Raw genomic sequence first — 19,488 nt, 5'->3', positions numbered from 1 at the left:
TAGGAAGATCGGTCGATGCCGCTTGGCCGTTATTCGGACGACGACACTTCGCCTCCCAGTCCTGGCCGACCCTCCGCCGCCCTCCGTCCTCCCCCAGCCCGTTACCCACCCCTGCTTACTTCCAACCATCCACCGCCGCCCTCCGTCGCCCCTTCTACCCCGACGCCACCGCCGCTGCTCGGCACCCCTCGCCCCTTAGTCGCCCGGACGCCCTCCGCTACCTCTACCCCCGGCCTTGTTGCGCCCTTTCCGTTTCCCCTTTCCGAAGTCTGCGAACCGGCAGCGACCTCGTGGCTCCGTCTCCCTACACCCTGTCTCTCGTCTTTCCTCTCTCCTCTCGCCTTCTCTTGTCTACCTCTCGTCTTATTAAACGGAGAAAACTACCAAATGAGATTTCCATCCGGCTCGAAACACGCTACCGCCACCTCCCGCGACCCGATCGCTTCACGCGCGGATCGTTTACTTTTGACGTGACTCGAAAATTCGATTTGCAACGAGATAGCGGGTCTCGGAAATTATCAGGGAAATCTGGGCCCTTTGACGGACTCTAGTTCCTCGACGTTCCGTTCCTTCGTGCCGGAAGTTGCGCGAAAAGTGTAAGGGAATTAGGAAATATCGGCGCGGATGATCTGGGGCGGTAGCGCTCGAACGCTCAGACTTTGTATGCACGACCTGTCACGAGGTAGAGTTTTTACAATTCGGTGGGGTCGCTTGGAGTAGTTTGGATTTGGAATGCGTCAGAGTTGGATGCGTTAATTGGAAATGATTGTGTATTGAAATTTATTGTAATATGGGGGTTGGGGATGTTCGTACTTCTATTTGATATCTGACTATGCAGACTTTGGTCCAGGGTCTTTGACGTTGTACTGGCTCTTTTCTATACCATTCCTTGCTACAGGAACTTGATCAGAAAGGACCAAGGGTTTAGTTCCTTACTGAAAAATCCTGTCACACATTTCTGGGTGACGTGGCGACCATCGTGTTAACAGTATCCACACTACCACAATGCATATCAACCCCAATTGTCTCAATTCTCTATAGTTCAAACGCTGAAACTGATACTGTTTGCCATTATGATCGTTCCTCTCCTGAACTCTCCAATTACTTATCACCCCGAGTCTAATTTCTCGAAATGCAAGCCAGTCCCGAAATCCTAGATCACGTGGACTCCCTTTCCGTATCACCTTGGCGTGTATATCGACGAAATATCCTGATGGGTCTTCGCACGAGTATCCTCGGATATCAGCATGTCACGCAATCGGAGTGTTTGTTACGACCGGCCAAACAAACACGACCGGAGCTAGACAAACGCGGCCCAATTACACGCGTGGAACGCCCGTGGTAAATTAAATATTTGCTGTGCTGGGGGACAATCGGTCGAGCAGCGATATTAATTGTATCGTCTTGCCGGATACGCGCTGAGCGAGCGCTGACAAAGGTACGAACGATCATCGAGGCAGGCGAAAGAGGACTAAATCGAGTGGACAGATCCCGTCGAGATTTACGAGTGTTCGTAGGAAAAACAAGAAAGCCCGTTAATTGGCCAGCAGGGCCGCGGACAGCGTCGAGACGTCGATACGTCAATATAATATCCAACTCTGACGTATCGCGACGGAGACTTCCAGCTAACCGATGGTTGCGTTAACGTTGATCGACGATCACCGACGACTAATCCCTTATTACCCGTCGTTGCCACGGAAAAAGCGCAGCGCACCTGCTACCGTGGTGACCATCTCGATTTGCAACGAGATAGCGGGGTTGGAAAATTATTGGGGAAAATCTGGAACCTCTGACGGACGCCTGTTCCTTTCTACTCGGTCCCTTTGTGCCAGAAGTTCCATGAAAAGTGCTAGGGAATTGAGAATGATATGAAATCAAATGCTCCATCTTCGTATGCGAGCCTTTACCTTTTTCGATTTAGTAAATGGATTCAGACTTATTCAGACTCGGTATCGACAGATCAGTGAGTGTATTACTTTGAGTCCATTAAAAGGAAGCGAGCATTTCGTCCTGGACCTGCTGGTTTTTTTGTATCATTTTCGTGTTCCTAAAGCTCTAAACAACAACATCGAGGGACAAAACTCGATTCGCGACTATGAAAAGTAACCGGAAGTTCGCGAGATACGTCGACGCCAGGTCACTTTGCGATTTAGCCGCGGTTACGAGAAGGAAGGAGAACCGCCGAAGGTAGAGGAGGGACGGACGGATACTTGTTGAACGCACGAACTAGACGAATTCCCTCTGTTCCGATGCCACGCGAGGTTAAATTAGCGCCAGAGCATACGCTTCAAGAAAACCGAGTATTATAGGGGCTTTCACCTGCAATGTTTTCAAGTGGCATGCAATGACACGAGGTGGATCGAACTTTCTCGCATTCAGCTTAGTTCTGCCTATAATACCAACATCAACATTGTTTAATACCGTAAGCCTCACTTATTATCAGCGTCGATCATATTAGTGCTTTATTCCTTGTAAGCAAAGTTGGGAAAATTTTATTTCGAATAGCGAATAAAGAATGACGAATACATCCCTGCGTAAATGGAATTATTAGACGAGTCCTATTGCGATCACAGTGAAGAAAGTTTTGTTTTTACAAGTAAGGACATTTCTAGTCTACTCCAAGAATTGTCTAGCTTCAGAAACACATGTACGATACACGTGTTCTGTGTTAACAAAACACCTCTAGTTACCAAATCCACGATCCTCGATCTCGAAGAGGGATGTCCTCGTCCTCGACAGCACCGATCGGTGTCGCTAATCCGATCAGAATATGGTCGAGGGTTTCGCGTCCCCTTCGCTCCTCCATATCAACCGCAATTAACGATAATCAGCGCTCTGACCCTCGCAGAACTTCACCCGACTGACTACGTCCTTTTCATACCTACCACCTTTTCATTAAAATTAACTGTTGTTCAAAAAATAATAACAAAATTGCCACAACTTGTTTTCAAAATACAAATACCGAAAGCCTGTTTCGAGACAAAAATTTGCCATTGGAAATTTATCTTTGGAACTGTGAAGAGTGTTAGCACGGGTCAGAAATGACCCCTCCGACGGTTAAGGAAAAGCGATCATCGACAGCGGATCGAAAAGACTGACCGAATCGACACGACTCGTATTTATTGCGATCTCTGCCTCGAATTGCCGGGCAATAACGCGCGAGATTACTGTAGCGCGGCGATCGAGCATCGAAGGACGAAAGGACGCGAAAGGATAAGAGGAAGAAAGCGCAAAGAGGCAAAGAAAAGATTTTTACGAGACTCGTCGAACGAAATTAGACGATCTCGGATCGAAGGCCGTAAGCACCTATGACTCAATCCCCGCCGAGCTTCTTGACCCGCTTCTCCGACTCCCGCGAGACTAAGAACTTTAGGGGTTTGGCCCGCCCCGAAATCGACCGATCCCTTCGAGCAGTAATTTCCACGGATCGTTTGTTTTTATAATAGTTGCAGCGCGTCCGGTCGAATTCGCTGACTTTAGTTTACACGGTGCTCATTTTTAATACTCAAAATAAAATAGCGGATTTAGGATCAAAGACCCTTGTATACCAAGTTTCATTCAAATCCAGTCACTTTTCACATTTAGTCCTCCTGTAGTGGATCCGCCATTTTGAATTTCTAAATTTCGAGTTCAGATTTGGATTCAGTGCCCCCAAAAACTCCTACATACCAAGTTTCGTTCAAATCGAATCATTTTTCGATTTTTATCCCGCTTTATTGGATCCGCCATTTTTAATTTTTTAATTTTGAGGTCAGATTTGGAATCAGCGATATCAAAAACCCCTGTGTATCAAGTTTCGTCGAAATCGTTCGAAAGGAACGAAATTCTCGTTTTCCACGAAATACTACGTGTTTACGATATTTACTACGTTACTACTTACAACGTGCGTACGCATTTCCCAGAATTTATGTAGGCCACTGGTTCGGTCATTCGTATATGTCTATAAAATAGGAAACTTTGAAATGTTATAACTCGGGATAGAATCGTCTGATTTGATTCTACCAAAATGAAAATTAAAGGGTGGAATTTCTACTACTGAAAAGGTAGTTATTATTATCGTTAGATACTTCTAAACAATTGTTTTTTATAATTTTAATATCATAGGGTAAAAAGAAAATTGAGCGTTATGTTGTTACAGGACCCCAAGGATATAAAGATAGAACATTAAAGATAGAATTAAGAAACATGATCCATGAGCCGAAATGTATAAAATTAGCTATTAATATTAAATACCCCTGTTCATTACTGATTCTGAAACAATGTCCGCTCATTTTTTCTATTTTGCCACTCTTGCGCGACGTAATTTCATGATTAAATTATACATTCCCGCATGACTAGTCCGAACTAATAAGGCATCGAACAAACCTACCCTTGATTTGGTTACTTTCGAAATACCACAAGTGTTTACTGCTCTACAAATGCGCCCATTAAGAATGGTTTCGGTGAAGTTCACCGAGTAAGTTTACGGGATTTTCGCATGAAGTTTTCTTACAAGAGCAACTAATAGCTCCGCAGATTCAACCACTTATCGCGCGTCTGGAACATTGATTCTCTTGCGGAATGTACCATCGCACATTATTTTAAATAACCTTGTATAATCACCTGGAAGATAGCGAATTTTGGCACATTTGGTAGGAATTCGCACTTAGCATTAACGCTAAGAATTATCTTGTTGCATAGTATGGCTAACAAGTAATTTCTCGTTCACGTTGACACCAAGGAAGCATCAGTAATTGCCACGCGAATTGCGAAACGCGTTTTCGGAACGCGTGGATGGAAAAAATGCTAGGTATCGCGAGATTCTTGTAGGTGCGTAGTCGGGCCTTCGCGAATCGAAGGGTCTGAAAAGCGTAGGAAGGCGAGGTAGCCACGGGGCGAGCGTCCGAGATAGGTAGAGCGCAAAGAGGTGGAGGACGGTCTAGCAGGGAGATGGACCGAAGGTAGACGCAGGGGATGCAAGGTCCGGGGAATATTGAGCCGCTCCGTTAATGTTTATAACGACGTTAGACGTTGGTGTCCCCGGCATCGCGTGTGTAGGTGTGTGTAGGTGCCACGGGATAGCTAGGTGGCTTCGCCTACCCTCTAGCGTAGCCTCTGCTTCCTCCCTTCTCACCCTTTACATCTACGTCTCTCATTCCCCCTTATTATCCCTCGCGCTCGGCCTTTAGGTTCCGTCCTTTCGTATCTTCTCCTTTTCCTTCTCGTTCTCTCTTTCCGCGGGTGCTCGTCCCCGTGCTCGCGATACTCTCATCCCTTTCCGTTCCGCCGTCTGTTTCTGTCCTTCGCTCTCTTTCCGAGCGGTGGCACACAACGGTAGTAGTAACAACGGTAGCAGCGGAGGCAGAGGCAGAGGCAGAAGCAACGGCAGGACAGGAACTGACATAAGCGCACGAGTGTGTATGTAGAGCACGTACTCGGGGGCTCTCCAGTTCGACGGAGTAGGTGGAGGGCGGGTGGTGTGGGTGGTCGTGGGGACCTCTCGGTCGGGAGTATGGGTTGTGGGTGGGTGGACGGGTGGATATAGCGCGGAGGGTGAGTATGTCGGTGGGTCGAGGAAGAGGAGAAGGGGAGGGCTGCATCCTAGCAATGGGACGAGGGAGCCTCTGTCTAATCGATGCCGCGGCGGTGCGCGCTCGCCCCGCTGGCTATTACGCACCTTAATGTCCTTTTCCCTCGCCTCCTCCCCGCGCCAACCACCCTCGCCTCTTCCTCCTCTTCCACCTTCGACGCCCGCTATCCCCTCGACTGCTTCGCTCGCCTTTGCCACCTTCCTCGTCTCGCACGCCTTTCTTCCTTTTCGGCCTCTCTTTCTTCCCACGAGCCACCGCCGCCCTCCTTTTCTCCTTTCCGCCGCCTTCCACTCGGCCACGGCTTCCCTCTTTCTCCAGCTACCTCGTTCACTCGAACACCGAGAGGCGGCCATGACACGTGTCAATCTACCGCAGACGCCCGATCGATACCGACGGACCTCGGCTTCTCTCTGCGCTCCTCCACCTCTTTCTTCGCCCTATCGTCGACAACCACCCCCATCCTCGTCCACCTAACCACCCCATACCACTCCGTCCCGACACCCCTGGCCACCCACAACCCCTCTCCTCGCGACCCCTTACGACCAAGCGCCGCACACCCTACACCGAACCTTCTACGAATGCTGCCGCTGCTATACGCATTCACGCCAACCCTCGACCCATACTCGACTACCAGACCCGAAACAATCGCGCCTATTCGAACTCCGAAGGAGATTTCGTTTTAGAGCCTCCACCGTCGACGTACGACGGATGGAATCGCCTCGCGGAACCGTCTTTCAACGCTTCCAGCTCCATCACCCGTCACGAACTCGTCCTCCAGAGTCCTTCCAAGTTTTTACATCCTGGACCGTCTTCGTCCCACGATCTAACCCAGCATGAAATTTCGATGTAGGGGCGGAATCAAAAATTTCACCGGTCCGATGTTCTCCAGATGTTTGAAACAGGCTTGTTTTCAAACAGTTGGGGTATATTATGAGCCTTGTTGAAGTTGGAAGAAAGTTTAATCGGAAGGTCAGCTCGTGATATTCCTGCGACGTGTTACGTTTTAGACGCACTCTCCCTTTCGCAGATTTCCTACCTAAACCAAGGCTGTACAGAAGATACCGGAACGAAATTTTTTAGTGCCAATACAATCAGTCGTTTCTTTTAATACGCCAATGTCAATGCCAACCCAACACACGCGTATCAGAAATTTTTCCAAATTTTCGTCGATACGCTAATGACGTGTACAATTTTTAAGCGATACAACGAATTAGTCTAAATACAACATGGACCAACGATGGTCGAAACATTTGGAAGTCACTTGAGCGGTGGTTTGGCGGATCTACGCCCGATAACCGTACCGACGAGCTTGCCTCCGTCTCTTTAGCGTTGCTGCAACTTTTTCCAATGCGGACCACCTTCGCCACGATTCAATAGAATTCCAATGGTAAACTTTCACATAAAATCGTTCTCCAAACAATGTTCTCATAATCCGCTGAATCTTCGTATTTTTTTACTGGATGAATCATACCACGATCTTGACACATTCAGGTCTTGGTGTCTAGAAAATGAGTTGGCAGTCGATATAGATGAATGTGACGTAAAGAAGCGTAGGAAGAGAAGTATATTGTGCATCTTTTTCTGTAGAATTGATGGTGAGGTGTCATCGACAAAATGATTCCGAAGTATAGAAGTAGCTTTCACACGAATTATGATGTTATCTTTCATCTGTCACCTCCTCCAAACATTAATCCTCCCCTCACCACTCCGAAAAGGAAGGATGGAATCCGGAACAACATAATTTCATAATTAGGTACCTATGCCGAGATATGAAAAAGAAAAAGAAAGAAAATTTCAAAAATCTGAATTTTATTTAACTATATTTAACTACATCCATCGTATCTGCTCAACTTTTTTTGCTAACGTATAATATACAATGTAATTTATAATTCAGTTGCTATAATGTACAATATTTATAACACGTTTACTCATCGAACAAATAAATAAAAGGCGTACGACGAAGCAGCGTTGACGCCTGTGTCAAAGAGAAATAATTTATCTCGACGGATATGGCGCTGCTATATGCTGCGCGTAATATAGCCTAATAAAACGAAAGGTATATCGTCGCGGAATTTATGTTTCTACGCGTGTACTCGTCGTTGCGAAAATGTGTCGCGTAAAGTGCGAACGCGTGACTTACTTCCGCAACGACGACTGGACTCGCGACCACCAAAATTGTTATACGACTTTGACCTGCATCGTTAACCGTCGACCGTGATTTTTACAATTTTCACACTATCTTGAGGCTAATAGGGACAGTAGACGCGGCGATTTATTAAGCTGAACAGAAGTAAGGTACACGTGTTGATGTCTTGTTGGAATATTCTTATAAACCTTGCATGTCAAGGATTTGCTCGGTTTCGTCCTGTTCTTTTTAATTAAAAAGTACATGTAGATTGTTATAAAATAATTACTACATTGTTGTAATTTAGCGAAGAAAGGAGGGCTGAATATTTCAAAACTTTTTAGAAATATTTTGTTCGCTAAGATTTCGACGAATAAGAAGAAAATGTTTGGAACGACCTCGTTCGCTATTAATACCTTACTCACGGTTGCGTTTTAATTATTCATTTCGAGATTATAAGTATACGTTTTAACCTTTCATAGAATACGACCTCTTTTGTTGAATAATTCCTTGTGCCCTTTTGTAGGATTTAAATATTCTGTACATATCGTTTTAAATATCATACATTATGAAGAACGAGATTGGTGACATAGCATACAAAATCTATTATTGTACCTAACAACCAGAAACAATTCAACAATTCCACGAATAGTACACCTTTTCATTAATAACATGTAATTTTATCCATATCTTCTCGTTGTGTGAATACGCTACCATTTCGTCATTATCTACATACTTACATACGCTTACAGAGAAAGAACATCTACTTTGTTCACATTATAATACACTAGTTTCATAATAACAAAAAATATTCCCTAACCCATTCACTGGCAACTACGAGATGTCTCGCAGTTGAAATTCATTGCAATTACTCAAAGGATAAGTTTATACAGGAGTTTATACAAGTTTATGCAAGATCTGTATTAAATCTTGACGCCCAAGGCAAAATGCTTTAAACTTTCCTGGCAGCGAACGGGTTAAATAACAACCAACTGATCAAGATATACTGGTACAGATTTTTTTTTTTTATTTAATTAAGCAATTACAATCCTCATACAGAATTATAAGCAATTTAGGTTACTGTGTTACAGTGTCATGGCTTGTAACTTTCAATTACTTACAGTCTATAATTTAATATTTAGTGTGATTACAATATGCGAGTCTATATTTAGCTAATTAAATCTACTGAAAAGTTCCAATGGGTTCTATCTTTTCAGTCTACGTGCGCGAGATACTGGTACAGATATTAAACTATAATATGTTCTCACAATGATTTCAGTTTAAATTCATTTTACCTTAACTACAAAAAGTTCACCGAATGGTTACAAAATTATCTGGAACTGCCAGTTCGTTCTAGCGAAGAAGCCATCGAACGCAAAGGTTCGAGCATGTGCGAGCCAGCTCATCGAATGAAATATAATATGCCCCTATTGGTTCCTCAACTCGAAAACTGTATAAATTATTGCAACGAGTAATCGTTACGTCTGCGGCTTCCATAACAGGTTCGCAGGATCTGACAGCTATGGAGCGGGGAACGTTCGTCGGCGAATCCCCGACGCTTTCGATATCCGATAATTCTCGGATCGCGCCAAAAACATTTCGTTACGTTAGAAACCCGCGAAGTTTATCGGGGTCGTAAAGTTTCAACGGGCGCGAAAATATGCGAGCGGTACGAGGAAAGAACGTTAAAGTACGGGCGCGCCGCGCCCCGCGACGCCAGACGTTGATGGTTTAGATCGGAGATACCGGCTGATGTATCCTTCGCTAGAAATATAATGCATCGGTAACCGTGGACTTTGATCGTTATGAAAAAAAGCAGGTTCAGGGAACGCGCGATGCGGTCGTAATTCGATAAACCGTGGGGGTTCGTCTGCGATTCGTCCGCGTTCAAACATCCAAGGAGCTTCTTTTCAAACAAGTACGGAGCGGCGGACATCCCATCCGGCGCCGAATTCTAATCGTCGAAATCTGCCTACCGAAACTATTTTCGAAATCGCGAAGGCTACGTTACGGAGCATGGCTCCCTACGTTGTTTATTTCCATTGATGAATTTATTAATGACTTTTTTGTATCCAAGAGGGTTCGAAGAAGGGAGCTTGTTTTGTAGAGAAAGGCATAACCGAAGTGTATTCGTTGTTTAGGAGTATTTTAATCGACGCAATGACTATAATAATTTACGTGTATCTTGCATATAAAATATGCATTTGCGTAAACAATAACGGTTACGCCTGAAAATGTGAGATTATTTTATGACAACGTAATTGCATCACAAAAAGACCTTCTCTCGATTTCATATAAACCATTTCAGCCTCCATCTGCCTTCTGTCTTTCAAAGACATCTGATGTACCGTTGAGAGGCACTTGAGAGGTACCGTTTGACATGTTCGTCGATTCCGCATACTTCATTGCTGCCAGTCGAAGTCGCTCGGAACGGCTTCGTTCCGGGAAAAGGGTCGAAAGCGATTAACCGTCGAAACACGTTCGTTCCTTGATCGAGGGAAATAGAATGGGCGACCGATGAAAAAATAAATGCAAAAGCCGCGGCACCGTACAGCTGCAGACGCAATTCAATTCGACAGCGAACGAGAAATATTTAACGAAAGCCAATCGATGCTCGAAAAACTATTTTGTATACGCGATTTTTCACTACGAATTTATGGGGATACGAACGCGGGAAACGAAACGTCGATAGTGGATCTATTTTCAAGCGTCTGCATTTCACCGGTATCCGCCGTAACCAAATGTTGCGCGGCTTACCTTACGATCGGTTGGTGTTTATCCAGGACGTGATTTCACGAAGCAAACGTCGGTTAAACAATTTCTTTCGGTTCAAGTGTACGGAATTTGGAAAGGTGTCTGTTTCTTTCCCGTTCATGTTCTTCGGCAAGCATTACTTTCAGAAAAAAACGTAGATAGGAGTAATTCTCCTCTTTTAAACCCTCTTAACGAGGTAAAATTGGTAGAAATTAGACTAATTCGACTAAAGACTTTGAAACGTGACAAACAAATCATTACTAATCGGTACTTTCACTTATCATCAATTTTGCAAACTGGAATATAGAGAAACTTGGGATCTTAGAGAAATATGAAACTTGGATATAGAAAAGACACTACCGTTTGGCGCGAACAATCTGAAATATCGTGCTCCGGCCTATCCTTTCATACGTAGAAAAATAATTATGGGACCAATTTTAGGATAGATCGTAAAACGATCGTCAGAAATGTTCGATGGTTACTGTGACAACGTCGCCTTACGGTAAACGACAAGCGTGTATTTTTGGCGGATGTATAAGCAAATTCTGGAAGGTCCCAGAGTCGTCGTAGGTAAGATCGATGGTGCCACCGCAATAGATAGCCGGGAAAAGCGGTGTGCTGTACTTTATTTTACGAGCTGCACTTATTTCGGGTCCCGCGGGGGAGCTGACGGTACAAAACGAGCAAACGTACATAGTGGACTTGTGCACTGACCCACATTGTCGTTGCATAACGGGACGTCTTTCGAAATATTCGCAAGTTTAGTGCCTCCGGTCTCGTCCGCCGACGACGGGAACGCTCGTAAAAGGAACCCCCGCAGTCACCGAGAGACACAAACGCAACTGACGCGTACCACGCGCGCGCCCGCCAACGTTTTTCGATTCTTTTAACTCTCCCCGAGGCTCTTCTTTCCTGGAAAAAAGTTATTTTCCGACGATGTTTCCCCAGTTGCGCCGCAAAAAAAAAAAAGGATAGGACATTTATTGTAGAATTCATGAATTGATTTTACCTACTCTCTATTCCCGAGGAAAAATGGTTTCGATGGTTAGAAGAATGAATTATTATTTGTCAGCCAACAGACACGGTACGAAATTTACTGCGAAAAGTGACGAATTAAATTCGCATGGTGGTTTGGTAATAAGAAGGATTCGTTATTCTCTACTCAATTTTTTACTTCACATTCATGGTATCGAAATAAAGTTAGATAAAGTATATAAAGTTTAAAAACGACTGATCGACTAATTTTTTATTTGAATAGAAAAAATTACCAAGTGTATTTTAAAACGTGTCTAGAATATTCTCAAAGTTACACGAGACTCGCGTAAATTCTCCTCTATAAAAAAAATATCCGAAGAAATACTTGATACTTGGCCTCCCAATGTGGCTTCCCCTCCATAAGTGGTTTCCATTATAAATTGGAGTCCGGCCTGCATTAACGACATCTGCGTGTTAATAACAACAATAACTTCCTCCCGACTACCGAAACGCGTCTGGCAGAAATTCGTTTTCTCCGATGCATAACCCCGAGAATCGTTCGAAATTCTGGCGGAACCTTTGCGGTGGAACGACACTCGATGGCGCATCGCGATAAGTTGGAATCATCTTTAACGTGGATTCTAGAAAAGAGGAGAAGATCCAGCTCCCGGCAAAACCACTCGATGGGAACGTCACCTAATAAACGATCTCGTAAACGTCGGGCCGCGAATGTCGCCGGCGTTGAATTGGCCTGACGCGCGTAGAAACGACACGATCGCTTCGCGACCCCAGAACAAAAACGGCACCGCAATCGTCGAAATAAAATACTCTTTATGACAGTCGCCGCCGCCGCTCCGAATCCCCCCAGCACCATTGGCGTAAAACTCGAGCGTGACGAGATCGCCACGGATACGACGGAGCTTCGCGAAGAAATTCCTTTCAAAGGAGACGTTTCCAACATCGACGATGCATGCTAACCAAATTGAAAGGGGAACGGTGCGAAATGAGTATCGTTGCACCGATTAGGACCGCGGTTCCTTTTTACGCCAGGTACGTAGGATCTGTGAGCAACGATCGGTTGTGTCGGGAAGGTGTCGACAGTTCCCACGTCGTTTCGCAAAATTAATTGCACAGGTACGACATGTTATAAAAAGATTGAGTTCGTGTAAATTGAGTAGTGGAAGCGTACGAGGATCTCGACGGAAACAAAATAAAAATTTGCAGAATGCAAGCATGAACGTAATCTATAGATGAATATGTATAAGAATAATGTTTGAGAAGAAACTCAAACATTACAAATAAATATGGTAAAATATGAACATTAAGAGGTGTACAGATATGTAAATGATGTTCACTGTTTATATGCTTGTTAATTTCACTTAATTGCGTCTATTCGATTATGTTTATTTGATCGTATTATTGTGGATTTAACTATTTTCTTTCTACCTGAAGATGAACGAATGCCTTGATAGGTCGCAGTTCCCCATACCTGGGTTAGGCCTTTTTCACACTATCGCTTTCTAGGGGCCCGTTAACGGAATGCCATTGGAGCAAATGAGTGGGCTGGTTGAAATCTTAAATTTCGAATAATGATGCATAATTAACATGTTCGCTGTCCCATTGGTATGCGTGACTCATCGACTCTCGCGAGAGACTAAAATCGCATATGTAACGACGACGATTTTCTATTTCATCGACAATTATAAAAAGAAATATATATCTTTTAGATATTTATAAAATTCCAGAGAATAAATTCTAACTTCATTTTATAAATTATAAAATTTATTCTCTGGAATCTTTCTTTTTTATTTGATACAAAAAGTGCACACAACATAAACGAAAAATAACAAAATAGAAAGGAAATAAACTAAACGGAGCTTAGCCCCCTGTTACTTGTAGCACGCAAAACACAATTATGTTTCTACAACTCATTCTTTAATCGAAGCGATGCCGTTTATTAACGAGCGAGTAGATCACAGGTATAATTCAGCATTAATCAACCACGTCACTCGTAAATTAAAAGGATAAACAAAGTGCAAGTGGATTTTAAAACTAAAACGTGTTTGCTCGCCGACGTCCCACAGCCCACTGAGCTATCCAATCCGATGAATCATAGCCGCGTCTGAACGAATCAACTACTATCCATTGGACTATACAAATTGAATCATTTATTTCAACGATCCGATAACAGACGTTCCAGGAGCCGATCTGGTAGCGCGTCGGTAACGGATCAATGTTTTTCAACAAAAACATACGGACGCGTTTTAATCGATGCTTCTTTGAACTTTGTGCGGCAGATTCACCGCGCGGTGTGACCTTACAGGAGCCATAAACATGACAATTTGTTGCACGATAGTTATACGACAGCGTAACACTGCCATTTAAGACGCGTCGTACGACAGGTTATACAACAGCTGCGCGCACTTTATGGTTAATTATATTATTCAATAAATAAATCACAATTAGTTTCTTAATCGACTCGAGCATTTTATTTCATCTATTCGATCTGTAATAACGTCTGATGAATGTCTTCGATGCAAACGTCATCCTCGGCAAATGTTATGGATCGAATAGCTCAAAGAAATGCTTGAGTGATTGACAAATAAACAAAAACATTTTTACGCGAATCCAGAGGACATATTTATATAGCTGGGACGATCCTCGTCAACTATGGTCAAACTCATCGACGAAAGACAAAGTACGGTAGTGTTAGCACCGTGGGCAAACTTCTTTTGGAGATAAAATGCTGAAATACCGAATAGAAGGTAAACGATACTTCATCCGTTACTCTCCGTGTACAAAAATAACGATACGAAGAGACGTGACACGATCGACATTGATCCACTGTCGATCCACTATTCTATTATTCGATCAAAATTGAACTGATCGCTGGCAGTGGGTAAGCCGCTGTGCCGGCGCTAGTGAAGCGCGGAGGGTTCGCTTGGGGGTATCGAGGCTCGGTGGCGCGAGTTCGGTGAAACTTGTGAAAAAAGTGGAGAGCAAAAGGTTTCCACGGGACCGTTAATATCTGAGCAGGCGAAATATAACAGGGCGAGGGGAGGAGATTTCACGAAGGACGAACGGTGAGCTGGCAGTAAATCGGGCGTCGGTGCAGTTTTAATTGACAGGAATGTTTAGCGGTAATGAACGCAAGGTGGAAGGAGCCGGATAAGTACGAGGTAGGAGTAGAACAGCCACGGCGACCACGATGCCAACGCCAACGACAACGGGCGACCGACAACGGTAGCGGCGGCGGCGGCGGCGGCGGCGGCGGCGGCGGCGGTGGCAGCATCGGTAGCAGCTACGGCAGAAGAGGAACAGCGCAGCTCCGGGGCCGCGACTAGATAGAGACACACCGGCAAAAGCATAAACATCCGAGCGGCGGGCCAGTGGTGGTGGCGGCGGCGGCGGTGGCGTCAGTGGCGGCAGTGGTGGCGGAGGCAGCAGCGACGGCGGGGGCAGCGCGCACGTTCCACACCGTGGGCGTCGCCATCGAGTTCCTACCACGACGGCAGGGGTGTTCTATGACGCTATAGATCATGCGGGCTCCGCCTGGTAGGCGGGCACAACCTGGTAGTTGGTACGCCGGTGCTCTTTTCCCCTCGGCTCCTCCAGCCTTGCCAGCGCCGCCGACGGTGCCCGCCAAAACGAGCTCCGGCTCACCGACTACCCACGGTGGACTGACCAACTCGTATCCTTCGACCTCCATCCGATTTATTTCCGACTCGAATCTCCGGCCCGAATTATCGTAAAGCAGTCTGCCACGCTGACGCCCTCTTCCACGAGCACCCAAGACGAATAGAAAAGTCCCCCGAGCTCGATGTTTTCGAAACGCTCGCCGATCCCCCTCCAATTTTCGTTACGCCAAAACGAGCTTGTCTTTCGTTTTATGGGGGAAACGGTTCTCTTGTTGCAACAATCTCCGTGCACACCGCTCGCTTTGTGTATGTATCTTTATTTATTTTTTTCAGATGCTCCGAAACGACGTTGCTTCGTTCGTCGTAATGTTCGTGTGACTATTGCAGATGTGAAACGAACTTACGGTTTCGAAAGGAGACGACGCGTGGCGATCGAAGAAATCGTGTCGAGTTTGTGTACCTGAAAGATATTTGTGACTGTGGGGTTGATTGTCCTCCCGACTTAGGTCAAATAGGGTTAAATTCACCCTCGCGACCGATGGAGCTCTTTCAGTGTAGCGATTTTCCCGGTGACCAAACTGGTTAGACGGGTTAAGCACCGCCCATGATTTCTCATCGAGAACCAATAAGAAGCAGTGAAACGTTGCTCTGACTGTTTTGTGGGATCGCTCAACCATCACGTAAACAGTTGACTTAACAGCCGAGTCCCTGAAAACGCTTTCGAAAGCGATTCCTACATTTTCAAACCAAAACTGTATCGAAACAATTACTTCGCAACTCGTTTAGTATTTATCCTCAGAAACTTGAGAAATATTAATTCCTTTTTTTTCTCGTCAAAACTGTAATTAATCTCATTTCGAAGTATATAGAATTATTGCATTCACGTCGATTCTTCAAAGATAACCGTTCGCATTCCTTACTTCGATTCGTATTATTAGAGAAGCTGAATTCATAGGAGTTCAGAGGATATATTTCAGTAAAGGAAATAAAAAGATTAAACAAAACGTTGCGTATATTATTTTCTTCTGGCATTTCTCTATTTTGTATTTCGCTTGCTCTTTTATTCGTAACTTCCTGTCTTCGCTCGTATCCTTTGATTATACCTCACGATCAGCTACGATTTCTAGATCAATATCATACTTTTTTCTTCTTGTGAATATTGGTAACTTTCCCGTAGATAAATAAATCGAATAAAAAAGTGACAAGTTTGAGCACCGAAGGCAACGCAAGAAGCGGAACCTTGCTTTGGAGCGAAGATAATCATCAAATAAATCGGAGCGAAACAGCGATTACTTATTAATTATTTTTATTATAATCGCGGACTCCAATTATAAATCGATAAATCGTAACCTTTCGGAGCAAATCGTGTCTAATTATTTATTCCGGGATCGACTTTATGGACGTGCGGAATCTGCGCGATCGGAAGATTCTTGAATTCGTGATAATATCATCTCTGATATTTCTTAACCTTAATATAATACTATAACGCAAACGAGTATTTTTTTTATATCAGGTCGAGTAAATTATATTAGCAGAGATTATTAGTCACTGCTTGATCACGATTACGAACTACTCAGTAGTTCATTGCATTTCGTCGAAATGTTTCGAATCAGACATCGAAACTCTTTGGCACTCCTGCAAATCGTTTATCGCGTAATTCAGCGAGAAGAGTTCCTAGGTTCGAGTCAAAGCAGGATGGAAATAGAGTAGCGGGATCGATCGATTCTTCGGAAAGATACGTTTCGTTATCGAGTAACGATCGCAATCACGGATACGACGTAGACTACGAGTGGACCGTTACTTGGTTCAACTCGGAGGAGAATCGGATCGCGAACCTCAAGATCGCATTTCCTAAGATCCAACTTATTTTACACCGTATACGTTTTCGATACGCGGATTAAAATAATTCGTGTAAATGTAAAAAAAATAATTTACAGAACGTTTGTCTTGAATGTTAATAAAGAATATCTCTGGATCTCACGAAGTAATCGTGTTTTATATTTTATTCAATTTGGAAATCGATGTAGACTTATATATATAAAAAAAAATATATACATGTTGAATTGAGAAACCTCCTTCTTTTCGAAGTTGGTTAAAAAGACTTAACTTTAACTTTGGTTCGACCCGCCTCTATAGGACGTAATAACGTCCCCTTGTTGAGCATTCAGAAGTGTAATACCTCTGAATCGCATAATAAACTACTATCTCTGTATCAAGCAATCAACCACTAGTTAACATAGAAGTAGACATCGAGAGTTCCTCAAGTGAAACATTCGAAGCCTGAGAAAAGTTGCGACAACGAGACCGTAGCTCCGCTGCAAGTTTTGAGGTTAACTTCCAATTTCGCTCGATATCGAATCGATTACGCGCTGGACCGAGCGAACAACGATACTTGGCGTATTTGGATAGTAGACGAGTTCGATGGTGCACTTACCCAAGCTGGCTGGACGTTCGTTGGCCTTACAGAGACGAAAGTATCGAGAAACTCGTAGATACAGCTTCGCGACGCCGTAATACGGTCGAACGATATCGCCAGGCGGCAGCGCCTCTCGCGGCAGAGCTCAGAGTTAATCGAACGCTGGGATTCCCCCTTCTCGTCAGATGACGCTGGGCCGATATGGTTAGGGGCCCCGCCCCCTTTTTCGACCACCTCTTGCGTTCTCGAGTCCAGCGTCAGTCCCTCGGACCCGTCCACGAACTTTCGTCGTATTTTTTCGGCCTGGTCGTGCGTCGCGCTCCATTTTGTGATGGACAAAGTATAAAAAAATGTTGAATAAGATAAAGAAGAACCGTCGTCGAGATACTGAACCGTTGATTCGTGATTCGTTGGATAAAAGTTGCAGTCTGAGTTATACGATCGAGTTGAGACACGTAGCAAAAGTACTGGCTCGTTTGCACACTACACCAGTGATAAAGACGTTAAACAAAATGAATTACTCGAGGTCTTTTTTTCTGGTATCTACCAGCAACTCGAGATGCTTTCTTAGCAGTCTATTGCCATGAGATCTCTAATTAGATCGTTTTATTGACACTTCAAGTTTCAATGAAATTAAATTTAAACAAACATTATTGCTGGTTGATTCACGTCAAACTTATTAGTGACCAACAATCATCTCTCGGGTGACTGCATCACGTGAAGATGTGACTGAGAGTCGCCTCTCGAGCGCAAAGGGTTAATCGAATGCAAGTTGCGAACGAATCGCTATACGGAATGTTCATTCCTCATCTACCACCGAGGATAGATCAAAAAGAGCACTTTAACACGTTGGCTGCCAGATTAATACTCCTGAAAATTTCTACTGTGATTTAGTTTCGTTTCCAGACTACTGGAAACTACATAATCAAACATTTACTGCGGCATCTATTTGTACAACTTCATAGAAGTTTCAGAATTTCATTCAAATTTATTTTCTTCGATACTTAACATTCAGAATTAATTCTGTTTGTTCTCGAGTGAAAACCACTGTCACCCATATATGGGTGACGTGGCGATCAACGTGTTAACCGATTCTCGTCTGTTCTGCACGATTGTCGGCATATTATTTCGCATGTTTATCGCACGTGTGCCCCTTCGCGTACCTGTGCGATAAATACGTAAAACAAATAGGATTTAAATAAAAATTATTCGAACGCAGTTCAGCTCGTCTCGGTCTTATTCACGGGGGGTTGAAGGACGAAGACGAAGGGTAACGCGTGCGCGCGTACCACGATGCGATCGCATTGAAACGGGCAGTGGAGTGGCTGGCATTGCGCCGCCGCTATCTTCGGCTACCAACCCCCTCGGATACCTCGAAGAAAACCGACAGTCACGGAGGACGCTTCTCTGTCGCGCGATTTCGTCCATACCTCTGCCTCGCTGTGCCCGTTTCGCCCTAACCCTAACCCCCTCCGGCCCCTCCCCTGTCTACATTCCGTCTCGGTGTCCCCCACCCTCGATTTTTCGGGGGACCGATTCGTTCAGTTTCGCGAAGCGTGAGGCTCGGTACGCGTCGGTGACACGAACGCGGACGCGAAACGCGAGTGTGCAGTGGGAAGAAGAAACGGCTGAGGAGCCAGAAAGAGTGCACGGAGAGGCAGATCGGAGCAAGGAAGAGCGGGCAAGCCAGGAAACGAGAACGGAGCGGAGGAGTCGAGAGGGAAAGAGGACTACTACTCCTGGGTCCCCCCACCACGCGGCCTGCCGCCGCGACGCCAGTCCGTAGTCAGTCAGCGCTGGACCGCCGCCCGCTCGATTTCGCGATCCACGAACGACGGTAGCCACCACTTCCACCTCCACCTCCTCCTCCACCTTCTTTTCTCTATACCTTGTTCAAGTTCTCGTTCTCGCCCTCTGCACCCTCCCCCCCTCTCCTCCCTTCGCCGCCCTTCTCACCCGAAGTTTCTTCTTTCTCCGTCACCCGCCCCCCGACGTCACCACCACCTCCCC

The 19,488-nt window shown here is 44.9% G+C and overlaps 1 protein-coding gene across 1 annotated transcript in view; it reads right to left on the bottom strand.

Annotated features, from left to right (window-relative positions):
• LOC128874705 (zinc finger protein 624) overlaps window positions 1-17,579 on the bottom strand; it is a 49,298-nt gene extending 31,719 nt beyond the window's left edge. Inside the window, exon 1 of the mRNA XM_054119680.1 lies at window positions 17,497-17,579. The gene's annotated coding sequence lies outside the window, so the exon portion shown is untranslated. The remainder of the gene's footprint in view (window positions 1-17,496) is intronic.
• Between the last annotated feature and the right edge of the window lie 1,909 nt (window positions 17,580-19,488).

This window comes from Hylaeus volcanicus, chromosome 4 (genome assembly GCF_026283585.1).
Source record: "Hylaeus volcanicus isolate JK05 chromosome 4, UHH_iyHylVolc1.0_haploid, whole genome shotgun sequence".
Classification (NCBI taxonomy): Eukaryota; Metazoa; Arthropoda; class Insecta; order Hymenoptera; family Colletidae; genus Hylaeus; species Hylaeus volcanicus.
The sequence above is the reverse complement of the archived record's forward strand: the minus strand, read 5'-3'. Positions and strand labels throughout refer to the sequence as shown.